The 13,720-nt window shown below is 40.5% G+C and overlaps 1 protein-coding gene across 3 annotated transcripts in view; it reads right to left on the bottom strand.

Moving 5' to 3' along the window:
* The window catches only part of LOC111656659 (RNA binding protein fox-1 homolog 3-like), a 332,987-nt gene that overhangs the window by 287,818 nt on the left and 31,449 nt on the right, over positions 1-13,720 (bottom strand). For all 3 annotated transcript variants that reach the window (XM_087174563.1, XM_087174562.1, XM_087174564.1), the window contains exon 2: positions 8,659-8,771. The gene's annotated coding sequence lies outside the window, so the exon portion shown is untranslated. The remainder of the gene's footprint in view (positions 1-8,658; positions 8,772-13,720) is intronic.

Below are 13,720 nucleotides of genomic sequence, written 5' to 3'. Positions count from 1 at the left end.
AATCCTCCAAGCATTTAATGACATAGAATTTTCTGGGTCACCTCAGTGTCACTGAGCAACAAATAGTTTGGAGTATGAAGTACATAGCGTGGGCCATCACACACCGCCATGTCACCCTCACCCAGTGAATGCCTGCAAATTATCAGTGTATCTCCAGAGTTGAAAGCTCAGGGCTCTTTTCATCCAGACTGTGCTCAATGGTATTAAGAGAGAACTTTGGCTTTCTTTGAACCAATTCTTCATTATTTTTGATAAAAGAAAATTTAATTAGCCAACGAGCCAATTACGATCATCAGTGTCCTCAAAAAACTGCTGAAAATCCAAAGGTTGAGAATAAAAACAGAATAAATTCTATAAATTTTCAACTAAAAGTGAAGCAAAGCAAAACCAAAACCCCGAAAAACACAAGGGTCACACTGTATACACACACACACACACACACACACACACACACACACACACACACGGATACACACTTAACAACTGCTTAACAAATTGTATTAGCAGAGAAGCGTGACTGCATGGCAAATTACACCTGTCCTGATGGATGTCCTCTTTACGGGTTGTGGAAGCAGGCTGAGGGGCCGTGGAGAGAGGACGAGGCTTCAGCCAAACACTCAAAAAATGATGCATAGCCGGCCATGTGTCACCTCTTGGCAGAGGTGGGTAGGAGGGGTGCATCGCCCAGATACCAGTGCCCAAAACACAGAGAGACACGTGCTCCACTTAATCCATGGCAGTCAGGAGGAAAGGTGATCCACGTGTCTCTTTTTTCCATGTTAACAATTCATGCATCAGCACTGTTTTCACTCTTTGAGTCCTCAGCTGATTTGTTTATGGGCCTATATGTCTTAGAATAAGTTCACCTGTCACGTCAGGGGTTATACCCCTGCTCTAGCATTTTATCCATACAGTCTTATGGAATAAAAATTCTATTTAAGAATTTCCCACTAAGTTTCCCTGGAAAACAAAGTGATTTGGTATTAATCATGAGTAAAAAACTGTGGGAAAAGTATTATATTGATACGCCTTCAGTTACTTAATTAAAATGCAATAATGTAGAGTTGCAGAAAATTCATCTGCATCTGTTTTGACAATTGATTAATGGTTTCAGTAGCTTTTCAAGCAAAAATGGAAAAAAAAAAACATTTTCTGGTTCCAGCTTCTCAAATGTGACGATTTGCTGTTTGCTCAGTCATATACATGTATGTACGACAAGTGAACTGAATATCTTCAGGGTGTGAAATGTTACTAGGACAAAACAAGCAAATTGACATCGAGGTGGTTTTCTCAATTTTTTTTTTAACATTTCATGGACTAAACAGTAAAATTAAGCAGATTAATCGATAAACAAAACAACCGTTAGTCGCTGGCTGACAAAAGCATAAAACTTGTTGACAGGCAAGCAGACAGTTTCCAGGAATAAATGAATCATGAATGAGTATTTACTTTGGTTTTAATGACTAGCTAATAGATAGATTCTTTCTTTCTTCTGATATATTCCAGGAAACTAAACAAATTTTAAAAAAATAAAATGTTACCAAAACTCAATTTCAAATGGTTCATTTCCCTGAATGTCCACAGATTTTCAACACAGCACTACAACTGCCATCATGCTTTAAGGAATCCAGACAGTACAATGTTAGCTGTGGGCTTCACCTTGAGCTCTATTTTGTTTCATAGCCAATATTTCTTTGCAGTTTTGGAGAATCTGCACCATGAAAGTTACACCGCATTAGCTGCTGACAGGATTACTTCTGATGCTGAAAGTGTGAAATGTATAAATGTAATGATAGTGAGGGAAAATGTGAACAGGGCAGGGTGTCAAACCTCTACACCTTTTGGGTGCTCGATTACAAAAAAAATCTAAGTATCAAAAGTTGGCTATGAGTGTTTGATTGTTAGTCCCAATCATAACTGATTCACCTTGTCGTCATCTCATTCATTAGTATTGATCTGTATTAGCAAAGGTAATTAAAAGATACCCAGGCATAGATACAAGGTTCTTAGTAGTCCCTGTATTTCAAACTGATTTCAAAACAGATTTACGGGCGTTCGACTTCAACAAATGTTGGAGAAACAGCTTATTAGGTGCAAGTCTTGATCCAAAATACATCGATTGGACTCTAAGATCAAATTTACAAGGCCGAAATCAGCTGGTACATTAAGCCTGATCAGTACAGTAGGTGTCAATATGAGGAAAAATTGCAACTGTTCAACATCTAAAAGTCACTGATCATATAAATAGGTACGTTCTGTACAGCACAGTGTGTTGGACTCATGCGATGCGACCTTCCCCTGGAGATCTGGAGAGCACATCCTGTATCAATTAGACCACTGGGGGGGGTTTGTCTGGCTGGGGAGAGCACAGAGAAGAAACCCATGCGTGTCAGCTCAGTGACGATCGACCACTTCCTCTGACGCATCCAAACAGCGTTTTGACAGAGAGAGAAAGAAAGAGATAGAAAAAGTGGGGGATTTACTGCCGGCGGGATTTACTCCTTGTTCCAATTTGCAGGGGGATTACTCAGTTTTTTCATCATTCCTTTATTTATTTATTCTATTTCCAAATTCATTTCTAATTCACCTGAAGGAAAACAAAATATCAAGCCAAATGCATAAATACTGTCAGAGTGAATAGATAATGACAGCGGGTCAAGTTGTGAGTGAGTCACGTCGTCGCTCCTGGAAGAAAGTGATTACTCTAACACAGCGCCGACAATCACGACCAAGATAATCCCATTTCTCACATGAAGCTCAAATTGTATTATGTCACATTGTATTTCGCATATGCTATCAAAAACTGGATTTAGATATGCAAACTATCTGGAAAAAACAAACAAACAAACAAACAAACAAACAAACAAACAAAAACAGTCAAATTGTAAAGGAGAGAGGAAAAACAAAACATGCAGCTACAGGGTTGGCATCCGGGCGTGTCACTTTGTCAAGCTGTATGGTTTCTGAGAGAGCTTGATGGTTTCTAAGGGAGGGGAGAGAAAAAGTGTCGCAAAGGCACGCTCTTCTCCAAGATGAACAGATGGCAGAGTCTAAGTGTGGAGATTTGTTTTATATCTCCATCCCATGTTGTGGCGCAGTGGATGTGGGCTTCCGCTTTCTTTGTTTTTTTTTGTTTTTTTCTCCTTCTTCAAATGTTATCTTACAGGATAACGGATACACGCAATGTTTAAGCTAATGAGGAGTGGGTGTTGTTTTGTCTTCCTCTTTATTTCTTCCCCTCTCTCCCACTGACACATCATCTTGCTTTCCATTCTCCCTCAAACCCACGCTTGGAGCAGAAACCTGTATGCCACACAATTATGCAACACAATTGGGAGTGCTGCTCGCAGCCTGGGTGGCCGTCTAAAGAACATAGCTGACAGTATAGCGTTCCCGGCGCCTACTGACGCGCGGTTACCGCAGTCAAAAGAACATAATGCGCGTGGAGAAGAGATGATATCAGGTCAGAGCACCCGCTGACGAGGACGGACAGAATCAGCTCAGCGGCAGGTTGCGCGGCCGTAGCGATGACGGTCAGTCGCTCGGGCCTGCGCTTCAGCGAGAGCAAATATTGGATGGTTTGCCCAGAAATTTGTTACGCACATTCAACGTACCAAGACGACAACTCTCGAGGACCCTGAAACCCTAACAGACTTTTGTATCCAGCGTCGCCGCTGGGTGGAAATATTCCACTAACGTTTCAGTTCGTGACAGCATACCTCTGAACCTGAGCTCTCTTTAGCGCTCAGCTGTAGACTGAGATTACTGCTAATATAGCATGCTAACATTAATGTGCCAGTCATTTGCATGTTACCATGGTATTTCTGCATGTAAGACAGGTGTAAGGTAGGTAAACCTTCTTTGATGCCATAAAGGGAAAGCAGCAAAAGGAAGCACACAAACAGATGCATAGCAAAGAGAGTTTACATTAAATACTACAATACTGTAACCATCAACTATAAACAATATGACACATGAAACACAAAAATATAGATATACCATAAAGAGTAATTCTTATAATTTAATCAATTCTGATCAGGAAATTGCAATAAAAAAAAAATACATTCCTCTTGAAGAAACTGAACTGGGTGGTGGGAGGGAGGGAGGGACTGAAATGCTAATTGGCAAATGTTCAGTGTTAGAATGAGCAATAATAACGAATGTTAAATTTGACACGGCAGCATGTGTAACACGCAAAACTGTTAATGTCGGTTTCAGAGTACAGCTTAGCCTGATGAATGCTGGCAATTCTGACAATCTAGAGTTAAGTCTGACAAGTTTGAGATGCAGTAAACCCCCCTCCCCCACACACACACACACACACACACACACACACACACACAGAGGATAAACCCTTTTGGGTTTTGGTAACCGTGTGTCACTCTCCTCTTTACATTTTTTGGTAAAAAAAAAAATGTTAGAATTTTAATCCATCTAATAATTCCCATCCATAGAAAATAATCCAACATTTCTCAAGTACTGTTTCCAAAATGAGTAAAGGCAAGTTCTCTAAACTGTTTAGTCATGGCAACAATGATTTTCAGTCACACACTAAGGGTGAACCTGAACAGCTTAATCAAAATAAGACCACAACCAAAAGCACTGCTCACAGCCACGCGGCTCCCTGCTGTAAAGCCAACCTCCCGTGCGTTCACACGGAGACGGTTTGGAGCAATTTAATCAAACTCAGAGTGATGGATGCTTCGGCGTGCTTTATTTGGTGAGGTGAGAATATTACCACTGAATTCAGGAGCACTAATAACTGCTGTTTTCTTCCCCTTCCAAGAAAACTTGAAACCTGTTGTTAGAAATTAATCATCAACAACAACAACAACAACAACAACAACAACAACACAAAGCCCCCCCCAGTTCATCATGCTTGCAAAGACTCCTAAAACCAAAAGAATAAATGGCGCTTGCACTCAACTCCTGCTTTATGTGTTATAAGACTAGACAGGTTCTATGCTCGGCTAAAATGACGGGGGAACGTGATGCGTTTTGACTCCTCACCTAACGTCAAAAATCTCTACCCTGGCAGGATGACAAAACACGATCCCTCAAAAGTCCACATGGCAACATAACTAGCTTTGAGTCAGCGTGGCTTTGGTTTAAACCAGGAAGTGTGAACACAAAGCAAACAAATAAAAACCATACTGAGGTAAAGTTGTTAATTTTAACTTCTACTTTGGTTCAGACCGAAGCAGAAAGCCTGTAAGCAGAGGAAGACGCCAAATAAATTCCCAATATCCCCCGCATGGCCTGGGAGACCAGCCCCTGCACCTGTAACCAGGTAAACTTTCCACATAGTCCTTAATGGACACGGCGGCTGTTGTTTACTGAAGACTCCCCACAGAGGAGACTAGCTGACCCATGTCTGCAACCAGTGAGTGGTACAAATGGCAAACATCTCTTGGAGTCATTATTTATGCAGGAATGCCCTTGGGAGTCTTTGCACTTGTTTACACAGTCACGGCACAGTCCATTCATGACGGCTCCGAGTAAATGAGCCGCTTGCTACCAATTTGTCCTGGACGACGAAGCTCTGGGGCTCTACTACCCACAGTTACCTTGGAGTGTGTGTGTGCAAGAGTGTGTGTGTGTGTGTGTGATTCTGTGTGTGTGTGTGTGTATGTAGGGGTACGGAAAAGAGGTTAACGCAGCACTACTGTACTGTTGGGAGCCGACCTGGAACTACGGACACACCAGTCCCAGAGGTATTAGGAAGCACTGTGTCACATTTGGAAATAAATGAGAGGAATACCGTGGACTTCCACCTTTGTTATGGGCTGTTTGTTTGCTCGAGGACGAGGACAGTGGTCAGAGTTTGTGAGCACCACCTCCTCCATAAAACCAAAAACCTAGACAGTAGTTTCATGGAGGTTGAACTCAAAGGCAAAGTGAAGAAGAAAATGAATCTAGCGTCGCTTTTAGGGAAACAGCATTCATTTCCTGTTTTAAAAATCGTTCAGCGAGTCCGTCTATTTTCAATCACTTCTTCTGTTGTGTGGCCCGAAGATCCTAAACTTAACTAAAGGTTGAAGCACCATACGTAAGTACACTCAAAAGTCTGCATTCTTTACATAAGCAACAGTACAGAAGTATCACAAGTCATTATGCAAGGGAACGGTGCCTTTCATTCTCACTTTATATGATTGGAAGATTGTATTACTCATGCAGTAACGTGGAAGCATCATTTTACTCTTGTACCGGGTTGAGGTCGTTTCATTTTTTTATATAAGAATGTACTGTGATTTATTTGCTCGTCAGAGGTGTTTACAACCTTAATATTAAACTCTACACTGTAACCACAGCTTTAAATTCAGTGTAGTGAAGTAAAAGTTAATTATTTCCATCTGAGATGTCATGGAGTAGAATTATAACGTATCGTAAAATTTTTATATGCAAAAAAAAAAAGAAAAAAAAAGTTGAAGTATCTCATAGTATATTTAAGTAAATGCACTTTTCTACTTTCCAAGTAAATACTAAGTAAATAACTGCGATGTCAAAATACACAATGTCAGATTTACCGCAACGGTAACACAAAAATAAATGAACATTTGGCCTTATGAGCACAAACCTTTGAATTCACTTTGATACCAATCCAAACAGTGACAAAGAGAACAACATATCAAACTGTTTAATGAACCAAGTAGAAGGCATCTTGTACTAAGTCGTGTATCTTAATAAAGTAATGAGAATGCTAAGGAAGTCTGTGCTGTCAGCTTCTGAATACTCATCAAGTGTTAAGATCTTCCTTCCTTCCTAACAAAGCAAATGAACCATATATTACAGTGTTTTGTCAACCTCATCTGAATAAATCCTAAAGTTTAAGGTATTAAATTTATCTAATTGTGGCTTTTCTTCAGAGTTTTAATGGGTATCTCTCTCTCATATAAAACAACCATTAGCTGGTAGCTCTTGGTATTTTCAGTGTTATGTCACTTTACCTAAACAAGAGGGAGTGTGTGTGTGTGTGTGTGTGTGTGTGTGTATTTTTTTAATATATACATTTAGATTTGAGTGCGTTCGATATGTGTATGTGCGATATTTGAAAAAGACATAAAGAACCAACGGGGGAGGATTCAATTAGACGGAGACGAAGTATTGAAGGCAAATGCCTCCCCCTATAGTTTTCATGTGCTCACCCAGTCAAACAGTAAAAAGGGAAAGAAATGCGTTTAACGGAGAGGCAGAGCGACAGAGAGAGAAAAGAGGAAAGAAGCGATGGGATAATTTAACAAGCTTCTTCCTAAACCACTCCAAAACCTCCAGAGTTTAATTGCTGGGAGGCAACATTATCCCTAGCAACACTGTGTCTGTCTCTTGGCTGGGATTCGGTGGGTACCTGCTGTATCCACTCCCCACACAATACAGCGCCCACTGAGCCATATAATCCTCTCAGGCCCTCCTCTTCTGGAGAACCACATTCAATCCCGTTGTGACATGGGAAAATCTCCTCTTCTCCATTTTTTTTTCTTTTTCTTTTTTTTTTTTTTGTCAGGGTACGTGCTTCAAATAAGCCCAATCAGTAGGCGCCGTTATGTGCGCACAATGCTACAGGGAGCCATAGAGGACGGGAAAACAGAAAGGAAGAGTTAAATAAAAAGACGTTTGATTTGCTGCTGTGAAATTTGGGGCTACTTTCCATTCCTCTGCGGAGCTCCCGGGAGCAGCCATATTTCTGTTTATGTTTAAATGTGAATCAGTCAGATGGGCTGTTGGGTTCCTGCTGAATCATCCTACACTCCCATCAGAAAGCGCAGGGTTACTTTTGAACCGGCTGCCTTGTAGGAGAAAACAAGAAACTAATGCTACTTTCTTCCCCGACTCCCTCTTTCAAGTTGCCCTTGAAAAGAAAATTACAACAACGGCTTTGATGCAAGTCTGACATGCTTCGAGATATTCTCCATAAGTGCAGACACATACTAGATTATCATTCCAATGAGTCTGTTCTGATGTCTTTTAACCGTCTGGATATAGTACGAGCTGGCGAGAGGGAGGCTTTTTCAAAGCTGTGCAGAGGGAACGTGGAAACAGTGGCTCATTACACAAAACGGCAAAAGAAGAAATCTTTTTTTCTTTTTTGGCCAATGTTTTGAAACTTAAGTCAATATGGCATTTAAAGACCTACTGAGACATCTTTTAATTAGAAGATGAGCTAAATAATGAGAAAGTACAGAGGCGGTGTAGTGAAGAACATTTCAATGTTTTATCAATTTTACTTTTAGCCCATCTCTGTCCTCTTGTGTGAGAAAAAAGAACAGTTTGAATTCATTTTTTCTTTGAGCACCATTTAATTCAATCCTACATTTCAAGAGAACAAACTGTCACTGATTTTTCCTCCCTTTATCAGAGTTTATGGGGTCTATGAATATACATGTTACACTGTAACTTAAACTATTTATTCACAGGTACAGATATTACGTATGTATTGTTATTCTCATAGCTTTAGTAAAGTAGTCAAAATGTGGCATTTTTTAAGTCTAATAAACGTTTTTGAAGCTTTAACCATCTGTGTCTGTGTGTTTGTGTGCGTGTGTGCGTGCGCGTGTGCGTGCGTGTTCGGACCTTCTCTTCCCTTGGACTCACTGCTACAACATTAAAATCTGTATCATTTTCCCCTCAGTTGTCTAAGTCTTTTAAAGAGGGTCATCCTACCTGTCTGAGAGGCTGGAGGTCAGGGGCTGCAGGTGTTGGGAAGAGGAGAAATCAGTTGCTGCTGATGCTGAGAGTGAAGTCCAGTGTCAACACCGCACTATACCAATCAGTTACTGTAAGAAAGAAGAGCAGACCGACAACGTGTTAACCGGTAAAGTTATTTCTGAAAGTAATGACCAAGAAATTACATATTTAAATTCGAACAAAGCTTACAGTAAACCATTGCCCCTATACATACGCAACTGAGGATCAGTGAAATCTCGATAATGTACATGTGATTCTCTCAGTCATTGATCTATTAATGAACACGAGTCTGAAACTTCCAAGAGAAAAGTCAGTAAACTCTGGGAAAAAGAGAAACTTAATTGTTTTATTTCCTGTGAAAATAAATAAACTAAAACTTTTTGACTTCATCTACCCTGTCTGTGGAGCTCAGTCCCGAGCCCATTGGTTCCTACTGAAGATGTGAATCTTTAAAGGAGCTATTTGTAAGTTTTGCTGTTGCTACATAGCCAGCGTTAGCATTAACAGCTGTTTACTTACCAGTCCCCCGAAGAGCTTCAGTCGACATTGTGTTTACAATACAAGAGGTTAAAATACGTCCTCTGTGCAGTGCTACTTCTGCAGGGCAGACTGGACGCTACATTGATTCGCTATTACACTGGAACTAGCTGGTTAGCTAGAAGAAGAAGAAGAGTTAACATTGGTGTCTTTCCACCGCTGCAGACAGCTCCTGGTGAGTGAAGGAATGAAGATTGAGGCTGCAACATTTCTTCTAGACTGGTAATTAAACAGCTGTTAATGCTAACATCGGCTATGGAGCAATGGCAAAAACTTACAAACAGCTCCTTTAAAAACACCAAAAGGTTCAGTAATTTCCTAAAATAGTCGGAAACCGTAGTTTTTAGCAAATGTTATCAAAGAGGAGGAACAAGTGCATTTGTTGGGGACTATTTTCAGCGGTGGATTAATCCACATTTGGTGCTCTACTGAGTATTTCCAGCAGCAGGATGGTGTATGTGGGACTGAGTCGAAATAAACTACAGTGTGTGTGTTCATGGTAATGAAGGAACATGTCTTCCAATGCAATGCTGTGGTTCACTGATGTGTTTTAATAGTTTTTGGAAACAATGGAGCTCTGTGACAGATGAGTAAGATCTATCAGGTTTTTGATACACATAATACTTCTTAGTAGGATGTCTTCATTTGGGTTTTCTTCATGGGATTTGTTGATAATAAAAATAATGACTTATCATTTAAACTTTTCATAAATGTCTCCTACAAACTGATACTTTACAAAGACAAAAAAGATCTTAAGTGTAGCAGCTCTTTGCAGCAGTGCAGAGCTGCTAATGATGGATATAATATCTGCACTGGGTTTGGAGCAGTTGTACTTTAATGCTGCTGCTCACATCCTCAAAAATCGTGAAAATCTTTCACATCCAACACCGCTGCAAGAAATAAGATGGTGAGGTGGAAGGTGAGCTCATAACCCATAACAGATAGTTGAGATTGGCCACGTTGGCATCGAATCCTTATGAAAATTGTAACAGGCCTTGGCACAGGCACAGAAACCAACAAATCAAAACTGTGAGGCTTCCACACACGTTTACAGTCGGGCCATGAAGGCCGATTCTGAAAATTTCTGTCAAAAAATGTGGTCAGCTGCTCAGCTCCCACCTGCTGCTTTATTCTCAAAGATCTGTAGCGTCGTGGCAGTCATAGCGTTAATGCTCAATGAGAGCTGTTTTAAAAATAAACACATTTGCCAACACAACGAGCGATTCAAGTAACATTAGCTTATATAAATTGTCAGTAATGAGGCACCGGGGACAGCATCTGTGATCCGCAGAGGTCGACCGGAACATTTTGCTTCACTGCTGAATAAAATGCATCCTAAGTGCGGTTTAACAGCCTTAACATGAGCAGGTACATACAAAGAGACAGGCAGAGGTCCAGGAGGGCGCGACGCTCGTTGTAGAGGTCACACGCACAACACAACAGTGATACACAAACACTGCTGACAAGGGGAAAATATGAGGACTTCTGAAGCACTGTAAAATAGTATGAAGAAACGGATGTATGGGTCATTTTACTGAGCGGCCCCATTAACATCGCTGCCCTTGTCTGAACTGGAGCTCAGATCAGTCTCACACACACACACACACACACACCAAACATGTATGCACACACACACACACACACACACACACACGCTGGGCAGCATTTTCTCCTCTTTTTACATTTCTCCTCTTTTTGCCCTTAGAGAAGAAGAGGTCGACATTTTAACTGCATCGGCGAGGAGATGGCTTCCTTTCACCTTGACGGGCATATAATGAACATTTTTCATTTTGAGCTTAGCTTCACTTACAGAGTCAGTCAGCTATTTTCTCTTTGAACCTTCTTTTTTTTTTTTTTTTCCTCTTTCTGACATTTCCCTCTGTGGTTTTGCCAGGATGATCTTCACAGTAAATTTGCGCCCTTTTTAAAGAAATAGGATACATTTCTGTTGATTTTTTTTTTTTTTCAAAGCGTTCATTTCCATAAAGGTTGTGCGTATAACACAAATAGGCCCACGGTGCAGCATGAAACACAAACAATATGCTAATCACACCTGTTTCAATTAGAGACCGGGTATCCATGAAATCCATATCATTATTACTTATTGTTTTGCATTTTTTGCTTTAGGAAACAAAAAGCTGCTACTTGCAGGGATGTCATGTGACCAAATATCTGACTGATGAGCTTTTGTGTTTGTGAAAACACATGGAGGTGTTTTGGAGGGAAGGAGAGATATTTAAAGTACAATAATGAACATCTGCACACATGAAAACAGACACTGGTGAAAATAAATAAATAAATAAATAATCATGTGATTATTTCACAGACTGCAATTGTGACGAGACACAATTTTAGTGGGAATGGTATTTTTTTGTTTTCCATTTTTACTTAAAAACATATTAAAAACAATGATGAAGTGAGTTTTGCAATGGTCTGCACCAAGCAAGCATGTTCCCTCATGTCTGGAGACTATGATTTAAATGCTTCGAAATATGATTTACAATCGTAAGTTGTTAGACGTTTATCCTTCATCAAAAAATTGCAGCTCCTGCGATTTGGCCATATTGTGATTTTGCTAGTTTTGCGATGAAACACATAAACGAAAAAAAATGTTGGAAGACTGTACAGCTAGATAATACTGTTTTACTCACTTAAAAGACTTCAAATAATATCCTTAAACCAACCCTGCTGTATAAGCTATATTGAGATGATGCTTCATTTGAAGGATTATGGCCAGAGAGTCAGAGGGTAATAGATAGCTGTCTTCTTGGTATCAGACGCTCTGCATGAAGTGACCGATTCATTTCCTGTTTGAAAGTCATTCGAACACACGAGAAACAAAACAGCTTCAAAGAGGCGTGATAGAGCCATAAAGAGCCACAAAAAAACCCACAGGTTCTGTCGTTTGGAGCAATGTTGTAGATGTTGTCTCATTATCATGCTGCCTGACTACTGAGGAGGATTACAGGGTGGATGGTTTAGGTTAGTACTGTATGTAGTTTGTCCACGACTTACAGAGGAAACACTTTAGTATGGATTTTTGGTCACTCCTAGTATCTTGATTTTTTTTCCAGTCATTGTTTTTATTTTGGTTTATATATAGTATGCAGCAGTTTAAGTTTTCATTTTATTTTAAAGGTCTCATATAGTATAAAGGTAGATGTTCATGTGTAGTTTGATTATAAAGCAGGTCTAGATTCTATATCAATACTGTGAAAGTATCAAAGTGCTCAGTCCATAGAGAAATGCACACAGCCTGTATTCAGAAACTGAGCTTTAAAACCAGCTGGCAGGACTTCTGTAACTCTGTGATGTCACAACAAAACAGTAACCCCTCTCAGCGATGCTACAAGCCCCGCCCACCTGGACCCACCATCCAGCTCCGCAGGATTTTTTTCCTCTGAGTGTTTACCTGAAATCTGCTATATTTTTTCATTGGATCACTCAGAAAACAGTCAGCCAATCAGAAAAGAAGCTCCAGAGAAGCGTTAGCGAGAAGATTCTTTTATAACTATAAATAACTTCTTATGGATCAAAACACAGAAAAAGTGTCAAATATGGGACCTTTAAAAGTATAACTAGTAGTGCAGAGTTGCTTTGGTTTGTTGCCTGGATCAGGTTGGCAGTGATTGACAGTAGTAGTCTGGTGCATGAACTGAGTCTTGCAGAATGTACATAATTATCTAATGATAGACAGAACTTTGCTTTTTCCAACGCGAAAAAGTTTCTGCAATGCTTCTTATTCAAAGTGATGGATTAGCTTCAGTGGCGGAAACAGAAGGGCTAAAAGAAAAGTAGAGACTCATTGCATGGATCTTATAACAAAAGATTAGAAAAGAAATGACAAAACAGCAAACTCCTCGACACCGAACAGAACAAAGCCGGCCTGTAAACTAACCTTAAGGCTAAAATGTTAAATACATACATAAAATACAATCCAACGCAAAAGCCTCTGTCTAAAAACCCAAACTTATATTCAAAAGGCTAGCTAAACAGGACCCCATGTACCACACACACAGTCACAAGCACACTTGTGCCCACATTTGCCCACGCAGGGGGGGCTGGCAGCGTGCGTTCCAAGACAGCTGGTGAAAACCGGGTGTGCTCTGGCTGCTAGAAGGAGCAGATTCAGGTGACATCTGTGCCTCCTGTTGCAGCGCAATAGTAGAAACACTAAAAGTGAATTACAACATTAATGATAGTGCTCTGCAAGCTGTCGTTCCATATTATGCATCCATTATTCCTTGCATGGGTACTCAGAGGCATCGTGAAGGAATAGGGCTGCACCCCCCCCCCCAACCCCCACCTCTACAAAACAGCCCCCTCACTGTGAAAGGGAGCAGTTGTTGAAAGGCTTGTTGGTTTATAGAGTAACACCTTCCACCACTATACCATGTCACCACATGGCACGGTGCTGACTGGATGACTGATTCTCTTGCTCTCTATTTCCATCTCTCACTTCATCTTTCAAGCTAGCAACCTTCCACCCCTGACCCCCCCC

This window comes from Seriola lalandi, unplaced genomic scaffold, assembly GCF_002814215.2.
Source record: "Seriola lalandi dorsalis isolate HSWRI2012SDOR001 ecotype SW California unplaced genomic scaffold, Sedor1 jcf7180002054362, whole genome shotgun sequence".
Classification (NCBI taxonomy): Eukaryota; Metazoa; Chordata; class Actinopteri; order Carangiformes; family Carangidae; genus Seriola; species Seriola lalandi.
The sequence above is the reverse complement of the archived record's forward strand: the minus strand, read 5'-3'. Positions and strand labels throughout refer to the sequence as shown.